This window comes from Hemibagrus wyckioides, linkage group LG19, assembly GCF_019097595.1.
Source record: "Hemibagrus wyckioides isolate EC202008001 linkage group LG19, SWU_Hwy_1.0, whole genome shotgun sequence".
Classification (NCBI taxonomy): Eukaryota; Metazoa; Chordata; class Actinopteri; order Siluriformes; family Bagridae; genus Hemibagrus; species Hemibagrus wyckioides.
The window spans coordinates 2,080,789-2,094,101 of record NC_080728.1 but is presented as its reverse complement, the minus strand read 5'-3'; the positions used below and the strand labels follow the sequence as shown (position 1 = coordinate 2,094,101).

Here is a 13,313-nt window from a genome sequence, read left to right as displayed (position 1 = left end):
CTTTTAGCAGTTAACAAGCTAACATTATCGATCAAATCTGTAGTAAATTAGATCTGGAAAACAGAATGTTGTAATTCAAATCCACATTCACATCCTCCTCATTAACACAGAGATGTGTTAATTTGGTAGTTTCCTCTCCTCAGTACTCAGCTAAAATGTTGGACTATGTGCACTAACTGCATACATCTGCACTTTATTCACAATAGTCGCTGTGTACAATTTTATTAATTTTTTTAATTTTAATTTAATTTAATTTTATTCTACTTTTATGTCTCACAGTTGAAAATCATGTCACTCTATGTCGTAGTGTGTATGGTTGTGTATGTGACAAAATTATAATATAAATATTTTCTGTAGCGTCTCCAGGTCGGCTCACTTGCTCATGGGGTCCATTGCATCCTTCTCAAAAACTCAATTAACTATTACACAGCTCACAACTGAGCTATCACTACTTATAGTCGTTTCATTATACCTCAACCGACATGCTGTAACTCATGGGAGCCAGGTTCCGGGATGTTTGATGGCTCTGGATAACCAATGAACCCCCCAACGAGACTGGAGACAAAGGAGGAATCCTGCCTCCATGAATGTTGGAGTTCTGCAGACCATCAGTACTGATAGCCCAGCCTCACACCTCTGGAACTTCCCATCAACTTGTGACCTTAACATGCAAATCATCCTGCGCCTAGCAGTTTTACTGCCATTAAAAGTCAACAAGAATTCCCTAATCTAAACCAAATCAATGCCTTGACTGGGGGATGACCAAAGTTCTGACTGAACACACACATATACATACACACACACCCACACACACACCCACATACACACACACACACACACACACACACAAACACACCCAAAGCATCTGGAAACGCTCATCCTGACCCCCACACGCACACACATAAGGAGAGTTCCTTGAATCAAGTTTCAATAAAACAATAGTAAAACCCTACCTGACCCATGCCTAACACACCTGTATATGTATTCCCCTTTTGCCTTTATATTTTTTTGGTTGTATTACCACTCATGACCTGTGTTCTGTGTTTTCATGAAATAGAATATGTTTTATAAGATAAGAATGTATGTTTTATTTACCTATACCCAGTTTCCTTTCCTCTCATACTGTTTCTTTCGTGTCTACTATCAAAATGATCCTCTTTTACTTTTATAAGCAATAGTGTATGCCATGTGGTCATTCAAGTACATAATATGAGCCTACGATACTTTAATTGAAACTTTATCCATTCCTGACTTCACCATAAAGTATGCAAAGTATGCAAATGAGTGACCGAGCGGAGACAAAGAAACTTTTCCCTCCAAAAGTTTCGGGTATTGAATTGGTCACTTTGAAAAACTGGGCGCGACCAAGGGATCAATAAAAACCCTAAGCACCCATCTATCGTGGCTTTTTGCTTGCTCTGACCTAGAGCACACACTTCAATGGGTTGAGGCCTAGGGATCTCATGTGTGCAAGCACACATAACCCTTGTGACCCTGATAAGGGAGTGGAAGATACGCACCCTTCAGGATTATCATCGCAAATCAGTCCTAGGAGTTGATCTGCAAAACAGTGACCGTGAGTGTTAACATTCCAGACTTGTATGTTTCAGCATACAATTCAGAGTAAACAGGTCTAAAATTGTATGTAGCCCTGAAACAGCAAGCTGGCAGGGGCTAACCCAGGAGGTCACAACACATAAAGAGCAGGAGCATGGGTAGTCATGGCTGAACCCTGAAGTACCAGAGGTGGCGGGGTGGGCAGCAGTGGAAATGGCCCTAAAAGGGGCATCCCTTAGAACCCTAGCCCTTCCTTCCTGGCCCACATGGCAGAGATGGTTGTCTCTCACCTGAGGGACCTGCCCCAAGTGCTTACCAGCCACCCAGATTATACATGGGGTGGCTCAGGCTGCAGCACTAGCCTTCTTTTCCTGCCTCAGCAGGCCAGGCTGCGGCTGGTGGGTACTGGCCTAGCCCTAGCTCCTCACTGTGGCAAAGGAAGAACAGGCTCTTAGAAGACACCAGGAAGCCTAAAGAAAAGATTGTCCCTTTCTTTTACCTCTGTCAGATTGCCTCTCTGTGGCAACTAAATGCAGATGCATCATGAATGGCTGATGGCATAGGCTATCTGCTTTGTGGCACAGAGGGCTAAACCCTTAGCTCCTTTAGAAGGTCAGCTTGGTACAACTGCAAAACTGCCATTGTGTGCAGCACCGCAATGGCTTAACCTGCAGGAATGTAGGCCTTACAGTAGGAATGCAGACTTTCTCCATGCAGCCAGAGAAGGGGAAAGATGCCAGCGTCTCTTCAACCCTACATATTATATATATATATATATATATATATATATATATATATATATATATATATACACACTATATTGCCAAAAGTATTTGCTCACCCATCCAAATAATAAGAATCAGGTGTTCCAATCACTTCCATGGCCGCAGGTGTATAAAATCAAGCACCTAGGCATGCAGACTGTTTTTACAAACATTTGTGAAAGAATGGGTCGCTCTCAGGAGCTCAGTGAATTCCAGCGTGGAACTGTGATAGGATGCCACCTGTGCAACAAATCCAGTCGTGAAATTTCCTCGCTCCTAAATATTCCACGGTCAACTGTCAGCTGTATTATAAGAACGTGGAAGTGTTTGGGAATGACAGCAACTCAGCCACGAAGTGGTAGGCCACGTAAATTGATAGAGTGGGGTCAGCAGATGTTGAGGCGCATAGTGTGAAGAGGTCGCCAACTTTCTGCAGAGTCAATCGCTACAGACCTCCAAACTTCATGTGGCCTTCAGATTAGCTCAAGAACAGTGCGCAGAGAGCTTCATGGAATGGGTTTCCATGGCTGAGCAGCTGCATCCAAGCCATACATCACCAAGTGCAATGCAAAGCGTTTGATGCAGTGGTGTAAAGCACGCCGCCACTGGACTCTAGAGCAGTGGAGACACGTTCTCTGGAGTGACGAATCGCGCTTCTCCATCTGGCAATCTGATGGACGAGTCTGGGTTTGGCGGTTGCCAGGAGAACGGTGCTTGTCTGACTGCATTGTGCCAAGTGTAAAGTTTGGTGGAGGGGGGATTATGGTGTGGGGTTGTTTTTCAGGAGCTGGGCTTGGCCCCTTAGTTCCAGTGAAAGGAACTCTGAATGCTTCAGCATACCAATACATTTTGGACAATTCCATGCTCCCAACTTTGTGGGAGTCTGGTGTGGATGAACTTGACTGGCCTGCACAGAGTCCTGACCTCAACCCGATAGAACACCTTTGGGATGAATTATAGTGGAGACTGAGAGCCAGGCCTTCTCGTCCAACATCAGTGTGTGACCTCACAAGTGCGCTTCTGGAAGAATGGTCAAAAATTCCCATAAACACACTCCTAAACCTTGTGGACAGCCTTCCCAGAAGAGTTGAAGCTGTTATAGCTGCAAAGGGTGGACTGACGTCATATTGAACCCTATGGATTAGGAATGGGATGTCACTTAAGTTCATATGCGAGTCAAGGCAGGTGAGCGAATACTTTTGGCAATATAGTGTATATATATATACACTACTCACAAAAAGGATATTTGGCTTTTTGGTGAAATTTATGGAAAATGTAAAAATATATTACATCATGAAAGTAGGGCATTTAAGTAGAAGCATGCAATGGTGATTTCCTCATCTCAAACTATTTATTGAAACAAAAGCCAACAACAGTGGTGGGTATACCACAACAAAAAATGTCAGTGTCTCAATAATTTCTCATGTGCCCTTGACCATCAATTACAGCTTGACAATGACATCTCATGCTGTTCACGAGTCGACTTATTGTCTGCTGAGGTATGGCATTCCACTCTTCTTGAAGGGTGGCCCTCAGGTAATTGAGGTTCTGGGGTGCAGGGTTATGAGCCTCTACACGGTGACTCAGCTGATCCCATAGGTTTTCTATGGGATTCAGGTCTGGAGAAAGTGCAGGCCACTCCATTTGAGGTACCCCAGCCTCCAGCAGCCATTCCCTAATGATGCGACCTCGATGAGCTGGAGCATTGTCGTCCATGAAGATGAAATTAGGCCTGTGTTGTTCATGCAGGGACACAATGACTGGATTAATGATGTTATTCAGGTAGTATTGGCTTGTCACTGTATCATTCACAAGATGTAGGGCAGTTCTGTATTGAGTAGACACACCTGCCCAGACTGTAACACCACCACAACAGTGGCTGAAGCATAGCGCTCTCCTTGACATCTCCAACATTGTTGGCAGCCATCATTTCTGCTCAACATGAATCGACTTTCATCATAGAACAGCACTGAGGCCCACTGGTCTCTCGTCCAGCATAAATGCTCCCTGGCCCATGTGTGGCCATGATACCTGTGCTTAGTGGTGTGGTCAGGTACCCTTGCAGGTCATCTAGCACGCAGAGCATACTGATGTAAATGGTTTCGAATGGTCTGACGTGACACTTGGGTGCGTCTCACCTTCCTTAAGTGTGCCTGGTGTTGAGTGGTATTCATTATCCGGTTCCGCAGGGCACTATTCACAATGAAGTCATCAACGTGGGGCGTGGCCAAAGGACGTCCACTTCTATGCCTTTCCGTGACTCTTCCAGTCTCTCTGTATCTCTGTTGCAACCTGCTGATGACACTCTGTGACACTCTAAGCTCAGTGGCCACTTCCCTCTGAGAACATCCTGTTAGAAGCCTCGCAATGGTGAGGTACTGTTGATCAATTGTTAGGTGTGGTCTTGGTATCATGATGTCAAAATGTGAACAGCATGATGAAGAGGACTGTTTAAATACCAATTCTAATTGAACCAGAAAATTTATTGGTCGATTCATGGATCAAACACCAATTGTGAATTTTGCCGTTAAGCACCTTGTTAGAGAACAGCAAGTTAGGCATTCACTGTTATTGTTGATTTGGCCAACAACTGTGGATTCATCTGCATATTTGATCAAGATGTTGGAATTATGCAGTGGAACACAGTCATAGGTGAACAGATAGTAGAGCCTTGGGTTCAACACACAGCCTAGTGGGACGCCAGTGCTCAGGATGAGGGTTGAGGATATGCGAGAGATGCCTGGACAGTTCCAGGCATCTCTCGCATATCCTCAACCCTCATCCTGAGCACTGGCGTCCCAAGCAGGGAAATCTGAGTCAGGAGAGAGGGAAAGAAAAAGGGAATCACCTGTCTCTAGTTCCGCTTCCACTAACTCGACCTGTGAGACCCATGATCTAAGTCAGTGCGCTGCTTCGACAAATGCGGGACCAGAGTCACGAGGTGCAGGTGCTTGGCTAGAGAAAACAGCAAAGCGAGAGCAGAGTTTACGGAAAGGAAAAGTTTCGCAGGGCACACAGCTGACTCCCGCGTGTGCACGCTCCACTATCAAACAAACAAAGCAGAATGAGTGCGAGTAGTCCCACAAAATGTAGCGGGACACAGAGCAAACACTTTCTGAACATGCCATCTTTCCTGATCTTTTATATATATATATATATATATATATATATATATATATATATATATATATGTATATATATATATATATATATATATATATATATATATATATGTATATATATATATATATATATATATATATATATATATGTATATATATATATATATATATATATATATATATATATATTCTTTTTCCCTAGTCTAGAAAGACAGGACAAACAATCGACACAAACATACATAGAGTGCTTCCTGAAGACAAAAGAAGCTGTAGTAGTGTGACGTAGAATCCCTTTTATGGTCTTGGTGTATTTTTTAAACACAGACTGAAATTGTAAATGGTTTATTCAGTATTAACAAGAACAACTGTTCCTCTGTATTATTTATACAGAATGTCTTTATCTATTATTATGACCTGGACGAAGATTAGACCGTTATTTATCACTAATGTTTTAAAATATGATCTTACTCCAATGTCTCCAATTTACAGTGAGGATTCTCCAGTACAGCAGAGAGACTCTTCACTCCTGAGTCTTCTAGATGATCACAGGAAAGATCCAGTTCTCTCAGGTGTGAGGGGTTTGACCTCAGAAATCAGAGTAGCAGTCTTCATCTGAGACACCACAACCACACAACCTGTAGAGAGACACAATGACACTCTTCATCAACAGATATTTATTACATAAGGTATATTTAACACTGAGCAAAACATTAATGTCAGATTGTGAACAGTGGGTGGGCCTGGGTAAAACAGGGTGGGCACAGGTTTGAACAGAATCTCAGAAGTCAACAGTTGCTCAGAAGAACTTTCATGGCTGTGATCAATGAGCTTTTAATCCAGCAATACTTTTGTAGCTAACGAGTCAGGTTTTGCAGAAACTTTTCTCTCCTTTATTTATTTCTTTAATGCATAAGTGATTCTGGAGAGAAATCGTTATCATTTAATGACTAATCTATTTGTTCTGCATGTTGTACTGTTACTGAAAATCTCAGGTTAAAAACAACACTGTAAATAACTGCTGCTTTTAGTGAGTTATTGTGACTCTCAGAGAAATGATCTTACCCCAGTGTCTCCACTTTACAGTGAGGATTCTCCAGTACAGCAGAGAGACTCTTTACTCCTGAGTCTCCTAGATTATTCTCAGTCAGATCCAGTCTTTTCACAGTCAGATGCAGTTCTCTCAGACTGGAGGTTTCTGATCTGAGCCCTGAGTCCAGAGCTGAACAACTTTTTACTCCAAGTGAATCACAGCTGATACTGAAGGAAATAAAATAAAACATAATGAACTCACACTAGTGCAAATGATCAAACACATTCTCAAAGCTTTCACTGAATCTTCTCATTCTCATAAATGTTGAAAGTACAAACACCAGTTAGTCAGTATGATTAAAGGGACACTGCAGACAACATCTAAAACTGAACCATCGATACATCTGTTGTAAACATCCTCAGGGCCTTTTCTTCCTGTAAGTGGTATAAGTGTTCACTTAGGGCCCCTGGACCAGGAGACATAATAAGTTTACTATCATTTGGTGATATATCTGGTGTGTAAAAACACAAAAAAGAAAGAAAGAAAAAAAACAGAAAACACCAGTAAAATAACTTACATTTATTAGTTTTAATCAATTTGTTTGCTTGCTTCCACATGTTGATGTCATTAAAATGGGTAAAGTTAGTAGTTAACTACAGCTAACTAGCTAGTATTTTGCTCTCCGTCCTGTATAATATGGGATTGTCTCATATTAAAAATAAAACACTGTGTCTCTTATTGAGTTAATAGGGGATGTGATTTGTCCTGTATTCTTATAATATATATAAATATATATTCTTATAAATATATAATACACATTATTTTATACTTCTTGTACACTTCACAGTGGTGAGAAAAACATAATAGTGAATAAAATTAAACCAGTTTCCCAAGAAATAGCATGTACACATAGTATATCTATCTATATATGCAGCATAGTATATATGCTGCATAGATAGATAGATAGATAGATAGATAGATAGATAGATAGATAGATAGATAGATAGATAGATAGAACTTTATTTTCATTGCAAAGTACATGCATGAGCTCACATTCCAAAATCTCAACATTGAGTAGTTTTATGAATTAAATCGAAATGTTTAAATCGTCACATATTGTATTCACTGTGTATTTAACTTAAAACTGTATGGTATGAGATCTCTGATTCACTCAGTCACATGTTCACGTCCCCACATAAACTGTGAATATGCTAGTGACATATTAGCACTCGGCTAGCAACTTAAACAGTAGCAACTCAGCAGTAGCTCTCACATTAAATTTTGTTTGAACACTGACATTCAAACAATGATTCAACATCGTAGAAGAGGATAATGACACTCAACTACTTCAACTACATCATACATCCAAAGGCGTATGATGTATGCAATGAAAATTAGCAAACTAGCGATCACTCAGCAAAACCAAACCCCTTCTTCATCTGGATTTAATGGAGGTTGGAAAACCAGCTTACATCACATTTCCACCACCTACTGGAGTGGAGTGTGACATGTTGATGTAGAAGGAAAATAAATATAATATAAATAATATCGAAAAAAGTGGCAGCACGGTGGCTTAGTGGTTAGCACTGTTGTCTCACAGCAAGAAGGTCCTGGGTTCGAATCCTAGTGTCGAACTGGGGCCTTCCTGTGTGGAGTTTGCATGTTCTCCCCGTGCCTGTGTGGGGCTATTCTGGTTTCCTCCCACAGTCCAAAGACATGTACATTAGGTTGATTGGTAATTCTAAATTGCCTGTGTGTGGTTGTTTGTCTATGTGTGGCCCTGCGATGGACTGGCAACCTGTCCAGGGTGTACCCCTGCCTTTTGCCCTATGTGGGCTGGGATAGGCTCCAGGGGGTCATGCTCATGGGGGTCATGCTCATGGGGTCCATTGCATCCTTCTCAAAAACTCAATTAACCATTACGCAGCTCACAACTGACCTATTTCACTTATAGTCATTTCATTTTGACTCAACCGACATGCTGTAACTCATGGGAGCCAGGTTCCGGGATGTTTGATGGCTCTGGATAACCAATGACCCCCCCCAACGAGACTGGAGACAAAGGAGGAATCCTGCCTCCATGAATGTTGGAGTTCTGCAGACCATCAGTACTGATAGCCCAGCCTCACACCCCTGGAACTTCCCATCAACTTGTCTTTCTTTCGTGTCTACTATCAAAATGATCCTCTTTTACTTTTATAAGCAATAGTGTATGCCATGTGGTCATCCAAGTACATAATATGAGCCTACGATACTTTAATTGAAACTTTATCCATTCCTGACTTCACCATAAAGTATGCAAATGAGTGACCGAGCGGAGACAAAGAAACTTTTCCCTCCAAAAGTTTCAGGTGTTGGATTGGTCACTCTGAAAAACTGGGCACGACCAAGGGATCAATAAAAACCCTAAGCACCCATCTATCCCGGCTTTTTTGTCCAGCTTTGGCTTTTTGTCTGGCTCAGCTCGGCTTGGCCCCACGGGGGCCAACCCCCTCTCCGCTCTGCGGTCGGGGGGGCCCCGTGCGCCTTTTCTTCCCGGCACGACCTCTTCTATTGTCGCCCGACTCGACTCCGATCTTTCTTCAGGACAAGACTTTCACTTTCTTCTGAGACTTTGCCGGCAGCTTCAATCGAAGAACTTCGTTTGCACCACCGAAACCTTTTTCATTCCAGCAGAATCTCTTGCTTACTCAGAGGACTTCAAATCTCTGAACCTCCTTGATCCACTACATCAGGACTCTTATCAACGGACCAATGCAAGTAAAAGTTACTAATTATTTTAGATCCGCAATTTTAAGCTGAAGCCCCTTTATTAAGGTGAATCCTAATTACCTTGACGATTCTCACACAGTTGTAATCAAAACTCGATTTGAAACTTGCCATATTTGATCTCTTCTCTAGTTCCTTATCTCTCTCTCTCTCTCTCTCTCTCTCTCGTTCTGATTTCCTCCGTATTCTCTTCCTTAATCTCAATCTCTCTTTGCCTACTTATCCCCTCTCTATAATCCTTATCCTGTCTTTTATGTACGTGTGTCGTAGTTAGTATGTGTTGTGTGTTTCTGTTTTATTAAATGCATTTTATTCACAAGTGATTGTCTCTGTGCTTTGCTCACAATTTCGGGGTCCCTGAACATTGCTCTTGCTACGTGCTAAATTACAGCTAGTACTTTATAAAGTAGTTAATCTTTCTTGGCCAGGAAGATAACTTTCCCTGGAATTAATACATAATTATACCGTCTGTTCGGTGGACGAACAAATCAAATAATTGTTATTGATTCTCTAACAGTTAGTTCTAAAACCCCATTTGAATATTTATAATTAATTATAACCAGTTATAATTACACTTAAATATTTAAATTTTGAGCTAGATTCGCTACAGCTGGTTCTGATAGAAAGGTGTCAGAATACAGAGTGCATGCATTGTTGCTACCAGAACAGGGCCAGGGCAGCAAAAGGAGGACAAACACAATATTAGGCTGGTGGTCATAATGTTAGGCCTGATCAATGTATATTTGAGTGCAATAATGATACTCTTGATCTAAATAGTGTCTCACCAACAAAATTGTGTGCTCTTTCTTTGATGGTTATTTATTTCTTCCAGTCAGCCAATGGCATTGGGAATAAATAAGGATATAAGTAAGGATACAGCTGATATTGCCACTGTTGGACTAATTTCATAATCAAAAATTCTTTGTGCCTCATTATTCCCATCCCATCTGAAACTGGCTACATGTGAATATTCATATTCCCAGCAGATCTTAATAACATTTTTACAGGGTGACAATATGTCCTTATGTCACTGATACCCAGTAAACCATTTTCAGTTGTTGCCACCTAATTACCAAAGGCATTTCTCCTATCTCCACCTGTAACACTGCTACTGGTAATGTTCTAAAAGCCCCACAGCCTGTGATTGTATTCTTTCAATCTTTTTAATCTGCAATGTTGAAAAAAACAACAACAATGCTGCCAGAATCTATTGTAGATCTTATTAGAGCTCTATTTATTTATCAAACAGCATATTTCATATTTTAACATTCAGTACTGATGCCCCACACATTTCGTTTTATATACTCAACTGTTACTAAAGGCACTCCTGTAATGACTCCTCTCACCCATTTCCTATCTTCCATTATCAAACATACTACTTTTTTACCCATTAAAGACTTTAGACCAGCTGATCTTATTTGCTGTTTATTGTCAGTACAGAAGATCAGTAATGTCTGTCACATACAACCATAGTGCTTTCTTAGTGCTTACCTACTGCTTCCTTTAATGCCTTTGTTACTTTGATTGGGTTTAATGTATTCATTAATTTACTCAGACATTTCATCATTACCATATGCTTGTCCTTATTTCCCTTACTTGTTCTTGTCACTATCCGATTCCAGCTTCCAAACTTCCAGCTTTCTTCATTTTCGTATTTTCCACTACTGTTCAGTTACAATTCTAACTCCTTCAAAAACCCCACAAATCAACCCTTCTTCTATTTCCGCATTGCTACCAGAAGTAGCATCATTGCCTTCCATCTTAGTCACACCCCAGTGTTGGCAACCACTGGCCACCCTTTTTTTTACTTCCTGTTTACAGTTCTAATTTATTTATTAAAGGAACAAACTGACAAAATGAATTGCATTTAAAAACAACACATTTCTAGAAAATCTAGAAAACCTTTTCCTTTAACAGAACATTACCCCTTGGTGCAATTATTCATAAACATGGTATTAGCTTCCATTGTTATGCTGATGACACACAGCTATATGTTTCAGCTGAGAGATGAGAGACAGAGCTTCAGATGAGAGACACCATTCAGATGACAGACACCAGTTTAATAAGTCTGAAGAACGTGTAAAGGACATTAGACAGTGAATGCTAAATAACTTCCTCCTGCTTAACTCTGACAGACAGAAATGCTTGTACTAGGACCACATGCAGCTAGAAGCAAGCTTTCTAATAAAAGACTAACTCTGGATGGTCTTTCTGTTTCATCGTGTCCCACAGTAAAAGATCTTGGTGTGAAAAATGACTCTGGTCTTTCGTTTGAAGCTCATGTAGATAATATCAGTAGGATAGCCTTCTTTCATCTCAGAAATATTACTTAGATAAGAAATATGATGTCACTTCATGATGCAGAAACACTAGTTCATGCTTTTGTAACCTCTAGGTTGGATTATTGTAATGCCTTACTGTACAGAAAACAACAGCTAGAGTCCTAACTAGAACCAAAAGACAAACACATCACTCCGATCTTATCCACACTGCATTGGCTCCCAGTCAAATTTCACTTTGATTATAAAATACAATTCCTAACCTATAAAGCACAAAATAGTCTCGCACTACAGTACCTGGGCAATTTTTTTTTTTTATGATCCGCCGCGCCTATCAAAAGGTGTAGAATATTTGTTGTTATCTCAAATACTAAAGACTACATCAGGGGGCAGGACTTTTTACTACAAAAACCCCCAGAGTTATGGAACAGCCTTCCTGGTGTTTATAATGATTTATAATCCCACTCTCTGGTGTTTACAGTGATTTATAATCTTACTCTCTGTGTTTAGAATGATTTATAATCCCATTCTCTGTGTTTAGAATGTGTCACAGATGCACCGACCACAGCCACAGTACCAACCACTCAACCACGCCCCCAATCACCAGAGTATTGGGCACTGGCACCTACACCCAATCACCAGAGCACTATAATAGCACACTCATCGGCTGGTATTATGGTTACACACTCTGTGACTTATCTTCCTGCCCGTGGATTACATTGGATCTACCTTTGCTACTCCAACCATGCTTATCTCACTTTGGACTGTGTACTTACCTCTGGAATTCAAGAGAAGACTGTTTTGATCTAATTCTCATTCTTTATTTAGGTTGCCATATCTTATATTCACCATCTTACTGTTGCTTTTGCCATCCATTAAAGAGCACTGTATCTTACCTGCTTCTTCCAGGTCATCGTCCTTGGTACACTGTGACAGAATACCAGCCCATCATTAACAAGATGGAAGCCAGAGATCCCACCACACCAGACCCGTTCACCAAACTTGTCACATCCCTTCGTGAGGTGCTTCAAGCCTCAGTCACTTCATGTATTTCAGAATTTCATGAATGAAATTTTCGAGGACATGCTAGACAGGTTTGTTATAGTCTACTTAGATAACCTCTTCATTTACTCCCCCAACCTTTCCGACCACATAGCTCATGTACGACAGGTACTCAACTGGCTCCATCAATATCACCTGTATCTAAAGCTTGAGAAATGTGAGTTCCACCAACCCACTATCCAGTTCCTGGGCTACATCATCTCACCGGAGGGTATCCAGATGGACCGCACCAAAGTGGAAGCTGTGAAGACCTGGTCACAGCCTCATACCAACAAGAATCTTCAACGCTTCCTGGGGATTGCAAATTTCTACCGTCGATTCATCTCAGATTACAGTGAACTCAGCGCTCCACTCACCTCCCTTCTATGTAAGAATCCCAAAAACCTCAGTTGGACAATGGATGCAGTCACAGCCTTCCGGAAGTTGAAAGTCAGCTTTCTATTAAAGGTCATTTCTACAGTACCTCACAACTAAAAACTAATAAAAAATAAAAACTGTTTTGGGATTACAATTTGCATTACTGCAATTAACATGGTTTTATATGTCAGGTGGAATGTCCACATGTTTAATAGCTGACCTTATAATAGCTGATATTCATTCAAGTATTTTTTTTATTCCCTAATTTATCTATTTACACTAACTCCACTCTGTATTACCTTCAGGTAAAAACATTTCCAAACTCCATATTATTCAGTGTTTTCAGTTTCTATCTAACACTGTAACAGTTATA

General features: G+C 40.8%; 1 pseudogene; it reads right to left on the bottom strand.

The window, feature by feature from the left end:
• LOC131370449 (NACHT, LRR and PYD domains-containing protein 3-like) overlaps positions 1 to 13,313 on the bottom strand; it is an 87,619-nt pseudogene that overhangs the window by 16,398 nt on the left and 57,908 nt on the right.